Source organism: Etheostoma spectabile, chromosome 10 (genome assembly GCF_008692095.1).
Source record: "Etheostoma spectabile isolate EspeVRDwgs_2016 chromosome 10, UIUC_Espe_1.0, whole genome shotgun sequence".
Classification (NCBI taxonomy): Eukaryota; Metazoa; Chordata; class Actinopteri; order Perciformes; family Percidae; genus Etheostoma; species Etheostoma spectabile.
The window spans coordinates 30,485,285-30,490,690 of record NC_045742.1 but is presented as its reverse complement, the minus strand read 5'-3'; positions in this window follow the sequence as shown (position 1 = coordinate 30,490,690).

The window sequence follows — 5,406 nt, the reverse complement described above, 5'->3', positions numbered from 1 at the left end:
TGAGATCAGTTGCATTGTTTTTTTAACCAGGGTAGCAGTTTTAAGATTACATTATGTGCTGACACAATTGCAAAAGAGTTGGCCAATGTTTTTCTAGTTAGTTTTTTAAAATGATATCAGATTAGTAAACAGAATGTGCCTTTGGAACGTTGGGTGAATGGTTGCTGATGATGGGCAATGTAGATATTGCATTAAAGATCAGCCACCCACTCAGATCAGCTGGTATTCTGTCTATAATGGAGAGGAATAAAAATTTGTATGTGAACCCAAACTTTTGACCGGTAGTGTATATAGCAAAGAATTAAGATAAATAATTATTTATAAAATTTATAAAAAATTAAAACAGTGCCATCTAATTGCAAATCTACTCCAAATTCTAGACAAATCTTTCTCAGAGGAACTTCCTATTTCAACAGCCACCTACAGAAAGTTGGTCCTCTATAATTTGAACATCTTTTAAACTATCAAAATTCTTTTGATCAGTTTTTGTCATGATGATCCACAGATAGTACCTGCAAAGTTATGTGAAGATTGGAATCACCGCCTGGGAGGAGTTTGAAAGAATGTAAATACAAAACAAAAGTGCATGCAATTCTCAATGGCCAACTTCCGGTTAGGCAGAGCTAAATAAAATTAATGGGAAACGTGTCCGAAATTATGAGCGCAATGTGTGTATCAAATCTGGTGAATATCAGAGCATTTCCAAATTAAGGCCTTCCACACTTTAGGGGGGCGCAATGGAGCCTGCTGACAGATGTGGACCAAATCGCTGTACAGTCTTGCAATGCTCCCAGGTTTTGATGGCACCGTAACAATTTTATCAAGATAATACCTATGTTTCCTCAAAATTTGGTGTATTAACTTCTGTTTTTTTTCTAGATCATGGTGTGCGTTAGGGGGTGCCATAGAGCTCCCTGGTGACCCCCAATCACTACAGGACTTTGCAATTTTCTCCAGGAACCTAATTAATACAGTACTAGTTAATACAGCTGATGCATAACCAACTGCATTATCACTTGGCAAAACCCATTGCAAACAGTGAAGCTGGCAGCAATCAAACATTACAAAGACATAGTCTGTGTCACAGGTAAAAACCCCGCTCCGCCCCGCCAATGTGACAAATCCTTGCCCCATGTATTTCAACTATAGTTGAGTGTATGCCTCAGGGATCTGTGCTGGGACCGCAGCTATTCAATAAATATATCTACATTCTGGATCAAAATGTTTCCAATGCAAATTTCCTCTTTCCTTCCTTCACTTTGAGTAAACTTTAAAAGGACGTAAATCTATTAAACTCTTCTCTCTGCCTGACTTTAAAGCTCTTATAAGTACAATGGTGACTTGATTGATTTGTACTGTGCACAGTACACACAATACTTTAATTAAAGTGAATGTATTTTATCTATGTTTTCTTGTGTTTGTCGGTCATATAAGATGGCCAGGAGGTCATTGAATACAAAAGTATGTTGCTCTCTGGTCTCATTGGATGCAATTAAAAATGACTTCACATCAGTCTCTAGATGTTTCAAATGTTTTTCAGATCTTACAAGCAATTTTCATTTTTGTTTTCATTTATAATTTGTTATTTGTTATTGTTATTTAATGTCTGAAACCGTATTATTTGTACTGCTGAATTTCTTAGCCGGGACACTTTACTCCTGGTTAAATAAAGACTAAATAAATAAAAAGAATTGAATCATGATTACACTTTGCTTTCTCACCAGTAGTCTTGTTTGCACCAAGATCCTGAGCTAAAAATGTGCTCTAACCTTATGTCCACAGTGTGCAACAAATCTCAGATGTGGCTGGGTGGTTTTGTTTTCTAAGAAAACCCACCGCAGTTATTCACTATCACTGTTGCTTTCTGAGCCTTCCACTGACCGCAGTGATTAATACGACCTAATTACGGCATGTGGGGAAAGCTTTTCTATTACTGTTTGATGTGGAAATTGTAAGATTTCTGTTTTGGTCAATAATATTATCAGCTTTAGAAATAAACTTTTTGAGTTTTAGTCCTGTTATTTCTTTACTTGAGGGGGGAATTCTTTTGGTACTTCCATAAAACTACTTTTTATCTCAATGAACAAAGGTTACAGTGGAAAACAAACTATCACATTTATTGATTTCATTTAGTGAGTTGAATTCTATCTGAAGTTTGAACCCACACTTTCACCCAGTTACATTTTTCATTTATTGGTAATTCCTGAAAAATTACTTAACAGGGTAAAATCACTTGTGTTAATTAAAACGTTAACATGTTAACAAGAAACCATTACAAATATGCAGTTCTTCCCACATGAACAACACTAAGCTTGACTTGTCCTAAGTGTAATCACACATGTAAAGAGAAATGTGACACTCAGTATACAATAAGTTTTCTAACATGAGGGTCTCACATGGCACACCCAGCTCCAGCACTTATGGGGCAAACACAAATGACCAACGCTGCCATGGATATACTGGCTGGATGAAACCTAACAGTTCCGTTCTCCACATCCTTTTCACTGCAGTGGAAGAACTATCTTGCCTGCTAAGGAAATGCCGCGACAGTCATAAGCTGTCAGATCTCTATCTGAGCTGTGGCTAACAACATCACACACATGCCATATCACTTTTGCCACTTTTTCAGGGTCCTGCTGAGTAAATGTGTCCTGTGTGGGAGCATCTTGACCACACAACGTAAAGCAGGAAATTCCCCAATAATTTGGAAATGTCACCTGATGCATTAAAAGCCACTAACCTGTTAGCCATCCATTGACAAAGCCTCAGGAGCAGGTTCAGGCATTTACCCAAGCAGCAAGACTTTCTACACGATTTAGACAACTTATACAGGTGAAGGCATAAATAGCACCTTCAGTAACCTAACCTGGACTAGAAACACTGTGATCTTAAAATTGTATAGCTATCTAAGTTATCCATTAGCAATGCCTGGGTCCTCAACCACCTGCACAAAGATGCTACCTCTACTGCTACTGCCTCTTTTCATCTCTTGTCATCCGTTATCCTCTTCATGCACAGTAAAAGATGGCGTCATCAAAAATGTGAAGCTCTTGGGAAAAAGTGTGAAGGTAAGGTGGCATCTTTCTCATCCAATTTTGTCAGTCACATAGGTTCAGTTCTGGAAGAAGTATTCAGATCTGTTCAGAGCTTTTTATAAGCTTTTTTTATTTATGCAGATGATTGTAGAGATTAGATGATGTAAAAAAGTATTGACTTGGACTGTAAACGATGACCGGTGCACAAAAGAGGAAGTCTCGGCCCATGCTTCTGCTGGCTACACCGAGACCCCAGAAATATTGGCCGTTGCCCCCAAAGGATGAGTCCTTGTCAAATCAAAAGCCAATGGTTCCCCAATTGTATAGATAATGATAGGCTGTGTTTAATAAGTCCAAGTTAAACCTTGGTTTTGTGTGTGTGTGTGTGTGTGTGTGTGTGTTGGTGTGTTTGTGTTTTTGTGTAATGAGCCACAAGAAAGTGATAATAGAGAACATTAACATGTTGCTGCAGGGACTCCATTTGGTATTTTATTAATTATTTGATAGCCGATGCTGATGCTGCTCTGGTTCAAGTCCACATACAGACCAAAGTATGGTGGTAGACTGGTAACTGGAGAGGTGTCGGTTCACCTCCTGGGCACTGCCAGGCACCGAACCCCCAACTGCTTGCGATGCCTTTCCATGGGTAGACCCTCACTCTAACATCTCTCCATTTAGTGCATGTTTAGGAACTAAGCATGTGTGTTTAGTTCAGCTTGTGTGTAATGTGTGTAATAACAACAGAGAAATTGTAATTTCCCCTTGTGGGATTAATAAAGTATACATTATTATTATTATTATTATTATTATTATTATTATTATTATTATTATTATTGTTGTTGCTGCTGGGGATTTCATTAACTCCGTGTGTTTGAATCAACAGAACTGTTCTGAGAACTGCAGCTCAGCTGACATCAATGTAAGTGTACCATCATGTTCTTTATCTCTTGCTCTAACTCCTGATGTCACCTGCTCTGCTTCTTTGCTGCCTCACTGTTTTATGTATTGAAATCTTTTCTGATCATATTGTTAAATTTAATGATGTTGCAGACAGAGCACCAGCACTTGTGACCTACCACTGTAAATATCGATGCCACAATGCTCTGATTCCTGTCATTTTGAACTAAAGCTCTTTAAAGATTTTGCCTTTTATTGTTGTGGTATCTGGTGAGAAAAATATTGTCTTGATGAACGCTCTCTAGCAGGGGTAAAACTGTTTTTCTTGTTAGCATAAAATCTTAAAATGTCACAAATTTAAAAAGAAAGGTGATCATGCCAGTCGTCATGTTGTAGATAAAGAAACATTTGTTGTCATAGCACCAGTTACTGTTTCCCTGAGAAGGAGGGTGGGGTAGAAAAATACTTTTTTTAAGGTGTCTGGCACAGTGCTCACTCCACATGAAACACACTGGAGCTATATGACATTACAATAAGCAAACCTTTGTAAGCAGGCCACTACCGATCTTCACTTCACCTGTTCACCTGACTTAGTTTAGATAACAGACATTTAACTGTCCTGCTGTAGTCCGGATCTCACACACCGGATGTCCCTTTACGTCCTCTCCCTGTGTGTTATCATTATCAATCTCCGTTCTCTTGGGGAAACAATAACAAACTTTGAGCTAGCAAGCTGCACGCTAAAAAAAAAAGAAATGCAAACAACCCAGAACTTTTTTTTTTCTAATCCCAGAATGCATCTGTGTTGTAGCCAGACCTGTGAAGATAGAACTGGGCATTAAAGACTAGTCCTGGTTTTTTTACAGACAAGTGAACTAACGACAGACACTTGCCTGGCTCACAGCAAGGCTCCGCTGCAGAATCAATATAGGGGAAACACTGGGATGGATATTAGATGATATATTTGGCATCAACAACCGTTGTGAAGGATAAAGCTAGGAAGAAGCTAAAATGTTTTTTTGCACGTAAGACTGCTCTTCGCTGCAGTGTGTACACACACACACACACACACACACCCACACCCACCCACACCCACACACGCACACATACACACACACACACACTGCTTCAACACCATGAAGTCTTTACCACTTCCTCTTTGCTTTGCTGTTATCTTGTCTGAACCAATTTCAGTTATTGCTGCACAGCTTTGTTGAGTGCAAGGTGTATTGTTTTTCTGTTCTACATAAATACATGTAGCAGGGTGCTAAACGCCACTGGTCACAACTGAAGGCACATGTGCAAAACTCTAACTCCAGTCTGCATTAACAACAATCACCTGAGCTAAACAGTTCTCATCTCCTGCAAAACTCATTCCAAGCAACACAACTCCTAACACACGTCTCAAAACAGGCTCAGTGCAGCGTAACACTATGAACAATCCTCTCTGAGATAACACACACTGTCACTCAGA